This window comes from Oncorhynchus kisutch, linkage group LG23, assembly GCF_002021735.2.
Source record: "Oncorhynchus kisutch isolate 150728-3 linkage group LG23, Okis_V2, whole genome shotgun sequence".
NCBI classification, from domain to species: Eukaryota; Metazoa; Chordata; class Actinopteri; order Salmoniformes; family Salmonidae; genus Oncorhynchus; species Oncorhynchus kisutch.
This window is the reverse complement of record NC_034196.2, coordinates 31,616,079-31,628,318: the sequence shown is the minus strand read 5'-3', so window position 1 is coordinate 31,628,318 and position 12,240 is coordinate 31,616,079. Positions and strand designations below refer to the sequence as shown.

At 44.1% G+C, this 12,240-nt stretch overlaps 1 non-coding gene across 1 annotated transcript; it reads right to left on the bottom strand.

The window, feature by feature from the left end:
- Nucleotides 1–3,663: 3,663 nt before the first annotated feature.
- Nucleotides 3,664–3,789, bottom strand: LOC116356678 (small nucleolar RNA SNORA17). Its single transcript, XR_004205105.1, has one exon. It is a non-coding gene; the product is annotated as a small nucleolar RNA SNORA17 (small nucleolar RNA).
- Between the last annotated feature and the right edge of the window lie 8,451 nt (nt 3,790–12,240).

Sequence of the window (12,240 nt, the reverse complement as noted above, 5' to 3'; positions counted from 1 at the left end):
TGGCAATTTTTCTAGACTAAAAAAATTGAAGTCTCAGTATTTTATGAATTATACAACAGGTTGGTCTAATCCTGAATGCTGATTGGTTAAAACCACATTCCAGCCAGTGTCTGTACCACCATCTAAATTACTATTTACTGTTCCATCTGATTGCGCAATCCACTGTCTGGCGATATCGCACCTCATTAGCTCATTGCTATGATGCATCCAAATAAACAATAAACATTATCCAAACAAATGTCACAAAACAGCTTAAACAAATGCAGATATTCAGGCTGCACTGTTTGACGTGACTAAGTTAGCCGTAGTTGGCTAGCTAGCAAGCAAGGGATAAGAAGGTTGCCAGCCAGTATGGAAATGGAACATTAAGAATGAACGACTGACACAGAACAAAAAATTGAACGACTGGGGCGCGTCTCTGGCAACCGAAACACCAGACGGCTTGGGTAGCAACCCTAGATTTGTGTCGGGACTGTCTTGTGGAACGATGAAATAGTATGAACAAATTCATCAAATCAAAATGTTAATCATTATTTGAATATATTTGAATATGTTGATAAAAGTGAATATGCACTCAAAGCCGGTGTGGAGGATATTGGCACGGTTTGCCGGGCCTAGTCATGGGCCTAACACCCGTGCCAATATATACTCCAAACACCGGCTTCTCTGGCATTATCACTTAAGGGGAAAAAAGCTGTCTTTTACCATTGTGTAGTTCGCCCCGACAGTATTTCGCAATTCACATTTCAACCAACCATGTTCTCGCCTCAAGTTCCATCCATCTTTCCATGGCACCAATATATTCATTTTACAGGTGTACTTGTTAAAATAGTCTCCAGTGTCAGTAGATACATTGTAATAGTGACATGTTTCGGCATCTGAAGGGAAACGCTCATAAGAAAATATATTTCAACCAGTGAGATCAGCTTGAGATTTGAATTAGCTTGAAAATTGCATCATGATAAAAGTGATACTCAAAACCAAAATCTGGTCCATAAGGCAATTTGATGCTTAAATTGGATCCAAATACTGCCTAATTCAATAAAGGGTACACAGAGGTTAACATGATCAGACAGTCCAGAGGTTAACATGATCATCCATCTACCCAAATACAGTGCTTATCAGATTCTACCAACTTTGAGCAACTCTTACAGCAACATGCACGGTGTATAAAACATTAGGAATACCTTCCTAATATCAAGTTGCACCTGATTTTGCCCTCAGAACAGCCTCAATTTGTCTGGCCATGGTCTCCACAAGGTCTAGAAAGCTTTCCACAGGGATGCTGGCCCATGTTGACTCCAATGTGTTCCACAGGGATGCTGGCCCATGTTGACTCCAATGCGTTCCACAGGGATGCTGGCCCATGTTGACTCCAATGCGTTCCACAGGGATACTGGCCCATGTTGACTCCAATGCGTTCCACAGGGATGCTGGCCCATGTTGACTCCAATGCGTTCCACAGGGATGCTGGCCCATGTTGACTCCAATGTGTTCCACAGGGATGCTGGCCCATGTTGACTCCAATGCGTTCCACAGGGATGCTGGCCCATGTTGACTCCAATGCGTTCCACAGGGATACTGGCCCATGTTGACTCCAATGCGTTCCACAGGGATGCTGGCCCATGTTGACTCCAATGTGTTCCACAGGGATGCTGGCCCATGTTGACTACAATGCGTTCCACAGGGATGCTGGCCCATGTTGACTCCAATGCGTTCCACAAAGATGCTGGCCCATGTTGACTCCAATGCGTTCCACAGGGATGCTGGCCCATGTTGACTCCAATGCGTTCCACAGGGATGCTGGCCCATGTTGACTCCAATGCGCCCCACAGTTGTGTCAAATTGGCTGGTAGTGGATCTCTATACCAAATAGTTCATTCCATCTCATCCCACAGATGCTCAATAGGATTGAGATCTGGTGACTGGGCAGGCCACTGCAGTAAGCAGAATGCATCATTCGTGCAACCATTCCTGGACAATCCAAGCCTTGTGCCATTATCCTGCTGAAAAAGAAATCAATTCACAGATTGATACACTCCTGCCATGAAGGGATGCACCCGATTGACAATGATGTTTATATATCCCTTGTCATTCAAACATTGTGCCACTTATCAAGGGGCCCAATGTGTGCCATGAAAACACACCACCAACCTGCAATGTTGACACGCGGCATGATGGATGCATGTACTCGTGGTTCTCGCCATACCGAAGTCCTCCCATCAGCGTGAAACAGCAGGAACTGGAATTCATCAGACCAGGCAATGTTTTTCAAATTCTCTATGGTTTGTTCCTTAGTCCACTGCAACCCATTTATTTGTTTTGTGCTGAAAGTGGAACTCCAAGGTCGTCGACTGCCACACCCCATTCGTGTCAAGGTACGACGAGTTGTGCATTCTTTTGGGTCTTTGGGCACCAATGTTGTACTGGACTGTCAGTTGACTAACTGTAGCCAGTCTGTTGCTCTGCACAATTCAGGTCAGCCTCCTTTGTCGTCTTTCGTCAAAGACACATTTTCGGCCACAGGCCTGCCGTTGGCTGGATGTCCTTTAGGCGGTGGACCATTCTTGAGACACGGAAAACTTGAGCGTGAAAAACCCAGCAGCATTGCAGTTCTTGACAAACTGATACGCCTGGCAGCTACTACCATACTCCGTTCAAAGGCACTTCGATCTTGCCCATTCACCCTCTGAATGGCACACATACACAATCCATGTGTTTCAAGTATTACATCTTTTAACCCATCTCCTCACCTTCATTTACACAGATTGAAGTGGATTCAACATGACATCAAGGATCATATCTTTCACCTGGTCAGGCCATGTCATGGAAAGGCCATGTCCTAATGTTTTGTACACAGTGCTTGTTGCCGTAAGAGTTGTGCAAAGTTGGTAGAATCTTATTCCAAATGATTCAGAACTAATGGATGCCAAAGGTGCTTCCAAGTACTAAGTTTAGGGTGGAGACTTATCCAAATTATGATATTTCAGTGTTTAATTTGTTACATTTTCTATAACTTTAACGTTGAAGATGTGGGGTTGGTTGTGTAGATCTGTAGGAATATAATAAAATGTAATCCCTTAGATTACATATTAATGCAGCAAAACCCAAAACAGGGCCCTATGCTATAGAAGATGTCACCATAAACAGGCAAGAGTGTAGCCTGCACAATCCTTTCTCTACCATCACCTCGAATCTTCAACTTTGAAACTGGCCACATCTTGGCTTCTTCGTCACATCTGCAATCTGTCAAAGATTCAGGAAATGGGTGAGAAAACGATAGCCAAAAGACCTATCAATCCTCCAAAATGATCAAGAAAAGTAGACCTCAGATCAAAGTCAATCAAAAGTCAAAGTCTTGGACTAATGGCAGTTACCAGTCAGTAAACAAATGAACACAAGAAACACAACTGCTGAGGGTGAGGGATCTTGAAGGAAAAGTCCACCACAGTTTTTGGTGTTTGTTCCATTGTTGACATAAGTAAAACATTTTTGGTGTTTGTTCCATTGTTGACATAAGTAAAACATTTTTGGACAATGTCACCAATGGACTAAAACAATAAATACCAAACTATTTTATCTTTAACTGGCTCACTCCTGTTCAAACACTTCCTGTACAGTAAGAACCCTTTTCAGAGGGTCTAAATGGTTCCTTGGTGGCCAAATGTGCTATGATCATTTCAAGTACCCACCGTTCTGGGTCCTCAGCATATCAATATCTTTCACTCTCCGCCCCTCATCACACAGGCTCAACACGTACAGTCAGACTGCAACGCCTCGAGGGGCGGATTGTTCAGAGACCAATACACTTAGCCAGTACGTTACCCAGTGAGGAGTGTAATGACCATGGCTTATGGCTTGGTCATCCCCCACTACGACCACAGTCGCTACTGCTGCACCTCCAGACTGCTCTTCATCTGAAATTAACATCCAAAAGACTATAGGTTAGGTTTGAAGAGCCACAAGGAAACTGATTAAGGCAACAAAGTCAAAAGTACATAAAGTAGTTAGTCCAAGTACATTGCTGCTAGTTCTACAGCATCCATTTTACACCAAGATTAACCATTCTTGATTAGACTGGTTGGCTGACAATGTCACAAATGATGTACGCGTCGATGTGGCCGGAAGGCTTGCGTTATCATGTCAGATAGCTATCAACAATGACAAGAAGCTGCCATGTGGGGAATCGTAGGTGACACATCTCAGCTAGTTCTCTTGTTGAGACCATGTCTTGTTTAGAGGCATTTTCACAGATTTCATGTCAATGGCTCAAATGTCTAGCCAGCCAACAACTTTCAATGTATTTGAGACAAGTGCTCATTTTGTATTTGTATTTATTATGAATCAGCTACTCTTCCTGGGGTCCAGCAAAATTAAGACAGTTTACACAATCTTAAAAACATTACAATACATTCACAGATTTCACAAGACACTGTGTGCCCTCAGGCCCCTACTCCACCACTACCACATATCTATAGTACTAAATCCATGTGTATGTATAGTGCGTATTTTATTGTGCGTGTGTTTGTGTGTGTGTGTGTGTGTGTGTGTGTGTGCGTGTGTTTGTGTGTGAGAGAGTGTGTGCATGTGTCTGTGCTAATGTTTGTGTTGCTTCACAGTCCCCGCTGTTCCATAAGGTGTTTTTTATCTGTTTTTTAAATCAAACTTGATGTAGAATAGAGTTCCATGTAGTCATGGCTCTATGTAGTACTGTGTGCCTCCCATAGTCTGTTCTGGACTTGGGGACTGTGAAGAGACCTCTTGTGGCATTGTGCAGATGTATTTATGTTTTCAATAAACATTGAGACGAAAGTTCAAATGTTGTCAATCATCTAAGCCAAACCCATGTGTTTTACCCCATAGTTGACACACATCGGTTGTTGCTAAACAACCAGTCTATAGGTTAAACACCCTGCCCTTCTGGTGAGGGTCAGGGTTTATCTGGCCCAGTTCCGTACCCGCTGGACAGGGCAGTAGAGCCATCATGTGTCAGTTTGTCTGCCTGGTCATTGCACAACCGTGGCATTGGCACCACATTTACATCTGAAGGGAGGAATAAACCCAGAGACTATTAGTCTTACCAGTTCCAGAAGAAACCGTTAGAACCCATGAACCGTTATTACAGGCCGCAGACATACCATTCAAAACAGCCTTGTGAGCATGCATTTGTATGTGGCTGTGCAGGTCTCAGATAATGTGGTAGAGGTTGTCCATCACAAGTTCAGCATGGTGCATGATTTCTCATCACAGACCTATATATTTCATGCAGACTGAATTAAGGCCACCCGTTGCTTACCATTAGGTGTGCACACCATTCTTTCAGGGAGGAACGACAGGCTGTTATTTTCCTGTTTCATCAGCTTGGCCAGTGGGACCCAAATGATCATGGTGGTATCCAATATTCCTCATTGGACGCTTCCCAGCCGAGGGGCTAGAGAAAATAGATCATTTGAGATATGACTGACATGAATACCAGTAATTATTTACCCTCAACATTTTATATACACTGACCAAAAATAGAAACGCAACAATTAAGATTTTACGGAGTTAGTTCATATAAGGAAATCAGTCAATTGAAATAAATTTAATTTATAAATTAGGGCCTAACCTATATATTTCACATGACTGAGAATATAAATGTATCAGATTGATCACAATAAAAGGTGGGGCGTGGATCAGAAAACCAGTCAGTATCTGTTGTGACCATTTGCCTGATGCAGCGTGACATCTTCGCATTGAGTTGATCAACCTGTTGATTGTGGCCTGTGCAATGTTCTCCCACTCTTCAATTGTTTTGTGAAGTTACTGGGTATTGGCAGGAACTGGAATGTACTGTCGTACACATTAATCCAGAGCATCATAAACATGCTCAATGGGTGACATGTATGGTGAGTATGCAGGCCATGGAAGACCTGGGACATTTTCAGCTTCCAGGAATTGTGTACAGATCCTTGCAACATGGGGTTGTGCATTATCATTCTGAAACATGAGGTGATGGTGGGGGATGAATGGCACGACAATGGGCCTCAGGATCTCAAGATATCTGTGCATTCAAATTGCCATCGGTAAAATTAACTTGGACGTTGTCCATAGCTTATGCCGGCCCAAACCACACCGTGCCCACACAACACCATACACCTTGTCTGCCATCTACCCGGGATTCATCCATGAAGAGCACAATTCTCCAGCGTGCCAGTGACCATCGAAGGTGAACATTTGCCCACGGCGCCAAATTGCAGTCAGGTCAGGACCCCGGTGACGTTGATGAGCACACAGATGAGCTTCCCCGAGACGGTTTCTGACAGTTTGTGCAGAAATTCTTTGGTTGTGCAAACCCAGTTTCATCAGCTGTCCAAGTGGCTGGTCTCAGACAATCCTGCAGGTGATGTGGAGGTCCTGGGCTGGCTTAGTTACATTTAGTCTGCGGTTGTGAGGCCGGTTGGAGGTACTGCCAAATTCTCCAAAATGACATTTGAAGCGGCTTATGGCAGAGAAATTAACATTCAGTTCTCTGGCAACAGTTCTCATGGACATTCCTGCAGTCAGCATGCCAATTGTACGCTCACTCAATTTCAGACATCTGTGGCATTGGGTTGTGACAAAACTGTACATTTTAGAGTGGTCTTGTCCCCAGCACAAGGTGCACCTGTAATGATTGTGCAGTTTAATCAGCTTCTTGATGCCACACTTGTAAGGTGGATTGATTATCTTGGCAAAGGAGAAATGCTCACTAACAGGGATGTAAACAAATTTGGCAAATGAGAGGAATAAGTTTTGTGCGTGTAGAACATTTCTGGGATCTTTTATTTCAGCTCATGAAACCAACACTTTGCATTTATATTAGTTGGCAATTTGAATGCACAGAGAAACCGAGACAATATTATCGCAAGGCCCATTGTTGCCAGGTTCTGTACACAATTCCTGGAAGCTGAAAATGTCTAATTTCTTCCATGACTTGCATACTCAGACATGTCACCCATTGTGCATGTTTGGGATGCTCTGGATTAACATGACAGAGTTCCAATTCCAGCCACTTCACACAGCCATTGAAGATGGGGCAACATTCCACAGGTGGATCAACTCCATGCTAAGGAAAGGTGTCAGGCTGCATGAAGCCAATTGTGGTCACACCAGATACTGACTTGTTTTCTTAGGCTGCATCACATCCGGCCGTGATTGGGAGTCCCATAGGGTGGCGCACAATTGGCCCAGCGTCCTCCGGGATTGGCCGGGGTAGGCCGTCATTGGAAATAAGAATTTGATCTTAACTGACTTGCCTAGTTAAATAAAGGTTCAATAAAAAATTAAAATACATTCTTATCCAAGCCCCTACTTTTTTAAAAGGTATCCGTGACCAAATAAAACAGGTGTAGACCTTGCAGTGAAATGTTTACTGGCAAGCCCTTAACCAACAATGTGGTTTTAAGAAACTAAACCCCCCAAAATAAGAGATAAGAATAACAAATTATTAAAAACAAGCAGTAAATAACAATAGCTGGGATGTATACAGGGCGTACCGGTACAGAGTCAATGTGCGGGGGCACTGGTGTTGAGGTAATTGAGGTAATATGTGCATATAGGTAGAGCTATTAAAGTGACTATGCATAGATAATAACAGAGAGTAGCAGCAGCGTTCCAGCTGTTCAGGAGTCGTATGGCTTGGGGGTAGAAGCTATTTAGGAGCCTCTTGGACCTAGACTTGGCACTGTCTATGACTAAGGTGGCTGGAGTCTTTGACAATTTTTAGGGCCTTCCTCTGACACCACCTGGTATAGAGGTCCTGGATGGCAGGAAGCTTGGCCCTGGTGATGTACTGGGCCGTACGCACTACCCTCCTTAGTGCCTTGCGGCAGGGGCCCGAGCAGTTGCCATACCAGGCAGTGATGCAACCCGTCAGGATGCTCTCGATGGTTGTTAAGGGATTTTTATGAATAATGACTAAATTATGTATACATTTCAATCAGAACTATGAATAAACAGAATACTACTATGTTACTGTATGGATGTATGTATCTTATTATAATCATAATACTGAATGTAATGTGTGTAGTTTTCGTCCAGAATTAGAATTAGAATTCTGTTCCTTGTTAGAAACGAATGGAGCTATCGTCAGACTGGCTGGAATGCTGTGTTCCTTACAGGACATCCTGTCTCTACACAGGGAGAGGAGAGACCTTGGGCTAGTAGTAGATTATTTAACAGGTGGTGGACAATGTGGGAAGGCTTGTGAACTATACTGCCATTGTATCGGAGTGGAGGAAGGACAGAATAAAACCTATGACCTACGTCATTTTTAGTATATAACCTGTTGTAAATTGTACCATGATCAGTACTCTCTATTGATTGATTTTGAAACTGGTCTCTGTCCATTTTATACAAAATAAGTATCTTACAAATCCTTAGAAATGGGCAGAGTGTTTTAATTGAATTGGTTGATAAACATATAGGAATCCAATTCATTTAACAATGGTGCAGCTGTAAAACCTTTTGAAGATCTGAGGACCCATGCCAAATCTTTTCAGTCTCCTGAGCGGCAATAGGTTTTGTTCACAACTTTCTTGGTGTGCTTCGACCATGTTAGTTTGCTGGTGATCTGGACGCCAAGGAACTTGAAGCTCTCAACCTGCTCCACTACAGCCCCGTCGATGAGAATGGGGGTGTGCTCGGTCCTCCTTTTCCTGTAGTCCACAATCATCTCCTTTGTCTTGATCACGTTGAGGGAGATTGTGCTTGCACCACACGGCCAGGTCTCTGACCTCCTCCCTATAGGCTGTCTCATCGTTGTCGGTGATCAGGCCTGTCACTGTTGTCATCAGCAAACTTAATGATGATGTTGGAGTCGTGCCTGGCCATGCAGCCATGAGTGAACAGGGAGTACAGGAGGGGTGTAAGCACGCACCCCTGAGGTGCCCCCGTGTTGAGAATCAGCGTGGCAGATGTGTTGTTACCTACCCTTACCACCTGGGGGCGGCCCGTCAGGAAGTCCAGGATCCAGTTGCAGAGCGATTTGTTTAGTTCCAGGGTCCTTAGCTTACTGATGAGCTTTGAGGACACTATGGTGTTGAACGCTGAGCTGTAGTCAATGAATAGCATTCTCACATAGGTGTTCCTTTTGTCCAGGTGTGCAAGGGCAGTGTGGAGTGCAATAGAGATGGTGTCATCTGTGGATCTGTTGGGGCAGTATGCAAATTGGAGTGGGTCTAGGGTTTCTGGGATAATGGTGTTTATGTGAGCCATGACCAGCCAGCCTTCCAAAGCATTTCATGGCTACAGACGTGGGTGCTACGTGTAGGGCATTAAGGCAGGTTACCTGTTCTTGGGCACAAGGACTATGATGGTCTGCTTGAAACATGTTGGTATTACAGACTCAGACAGGGAGAGGTTGAAAATGTCAGTGAAGACACTTGCCAGTTGGTCAGCGCATCTTTGGAGTACACGTCCTGGTAATCTGTCTGGCCCTGCGGCCTTGTGAATGTTGACCTGTTTAAAGGTCTTTCTCACATCGGCTGCGGGGAGCGTGATCACGCAGTTGTCCGGAACAGCTGATGCCCTCATGCATGTTTCAGTCTTATTTCCCTTTAAGTGAGCATAGAAGTTATTTAGCTTGTCTGGTAAGCTCGTGTCACTGGGCAGCTCTTGGCTGTGCTTCCCTTTGTAGTCTGTAATAGTTTGCAGGCCCTGAAAAATCAGACGAGTGTCGGAGCTGGTGTAGTACGATTCGATCTTAGTCCTGTATTGGCGCTATGTTATGCACGGCCACACAGTCGTGGGTGAAGAGGGAGTACAGGAGGGGACTAAGCACCCCTCCCTGAGGGGCTCCCGTGGTGAGGGTCAGCAAGGCAGATATTTTATGCCTACCCTCAACACATGGGAGCAGCCCGTTTGGAAGTCCAGGATCCAGTTACAGAGGGAGGTGTTCAGTCCCAGGGAGCTTAGCTTAGTGATGATCTTTGAGGGCACTATGAGCTATAGTCAATGAACAGCATTCTCACGTAGTTGTTCCTTTTGTCCAAGTGAGAAGGGGCAGTGAGTGCAATAGTGATTGTGTCATCTGTGGATCTTTTGGGGCAGTATGCGAATTGGAGAGAGGCCAGGGTCTCTGGGATGATGGTGTTAATGTGAGCCATGGATTCGGGGCAATAGTCATTTAGAAAGGTTACCTTGGCGTTCTTGGGCACAGGGACTATGGTGGTCTGCTTGACATATGTAGGTATTACAGACTGGGCCAGGGAGAGGTTGAAATGTAATTGAAGACACTTGCCAGCTGATCAGCGCATGCTCTGAATACGCTTCCTGGTAATACGTCTGGCCCTGGGGCCTTGTGAATGTTAACCTGTTTAAAGGTTTTACATTGGCTACGCACAGCGTGATCACACAGTTGTTTGGTTTGTGTCATAGGGCAGCTCGTGGCTGGGTTTCCTTTTGTAATCCGTGATAGTTTGCAAGCCCTGCCACATCCAACGAGCGTCAGAGCCAGTGTAGTAGGATTTGATCTTAGTCCTGTATTGATGCTTTGCCTGTTTGATGGTTCATCTGAGTGCGTAGCGGGATTTCTTACAAGTGTCCGAATTCATGTCCCGTTCCTTGAAAGCAGCAACTCTATAGCCTTTAGCTCAGTGAGGATGTTGCCTGTATTCCATGGTTTCTTGTTGGAATATATACGTATGGTCACTGTGGGGACGACTTGGTCGATGTGCTTATTAATAAAACCGGTGACTGATGTGGTAAACTCCTCAATGTCATCGGATAAATCCCAGAACATATTCCAGTCTGTGCAAGCAAAACAGTTTAGCATCCACTTCATCGCACCACTTCCGAATTGAGTGTGCCACTGGTACTTCCTGTTTGAGTTATTGCTTGTAAACATTCTTCAGGATCGGTAGGTCCCCTGTGGGACAGTTAAGCTAAAGTAGGTTAATGCGATTAGCATGCGGTTCTAAGTAACAAGAACATTTCCCAGGACAGAGACATATCTGGTATTGACAGAAAGCTTAAATGATTGTTAATCTAACTGCACTGTCCAATTTACAGTAGCTATTACAGTGAAATAATACCATGCTATTGTTTGAGGAGAGTGCAGTTTTGAACATGAAAAGTTATTAATAAACAAATTAGGCATATTTGGGCAGTCTTGATACAAGATTTTGAACAGAAATGCAATTGTTCATTGGATCAGTCTAAAACTTTGCACATACACTGCTAAATTGCACCTTGGCTGGAATAATACATTATGGCCTTTCTCTTGCATTTCAAAGACGATGGTACCAAAAAAACAAATAAAATGGGTTAGTTTTTTCTTTGTATTATTTGTTTACCAGATCTAATGTGTTATATTCTTCTACATTCCTTTCACATTTCCACAAATGTCAGTGTTTCCTTTCAAATGGTACCAAGAATATGCATATCCTTGCTTCAGTGTCTGAGCTACAGGCAGTTAGATTTGGGTATGTCATTTTAGGCGAAAATTGAAAAAAAGAGGCAGATCCTTACTTGAGATGGAGTCAGGAGTATAGTTATGGTCAGATTTGCCAAATGGACAGCGAGGGAGAGCTTTGTATGCGTGTGTGGAGTAAAGATTATCTTGTTTTTTACCGCTAGTTGTACAGCTGGTAGAAATGAGGTAAAACGGATTTAAGTTTTCCTGTATTAAAATCACTGCCAACTAGGAGCGCATTTTCTTGTTGGCTTATGGCCCTATACAGATCGTTGAGTGCGGTCTTAGTGCCAGCATCGGTTTGTGGTGATCAGTATACAGCTACGAAAAATATTGATGAAAACTTTCTTGGTAAATAGTATGGTCTACAGCTTATCATGAGATATTCTAACTCAGGCGAGCAGAACCTCGAGATTGTGCACCAGCTGTTGTTAACAGAGACACACACCTCCGCCCTTGAGTTTACGAGACACTGACGTTCTGTCCTGCCGATGCATAGAAAAAACAGCTAGATTTATATTAACCATGTCCTTGTTCAGCCACGACTCCACGAAGCATAGGATATTACAATAGGACATTCTCAAACGGAGCCTGTCTCATTTGTTCTCCAGTGATTGTACATTCGCCAATAGAACAGGGGGTAGAGGCAGTTTCATCAGGCTGCCCCCACTTCAGCCTCTACATCTCTGTCTTTTCCTCTTCCGGGTGTCGGGGATTAGGACCTGGTCCAGGGTGAGCAGTATGTCTTGAGCGGCTGAGTCATCCAAATCGAGGTAATGATCACCGTTTTGATGTCCAGAAGCTCT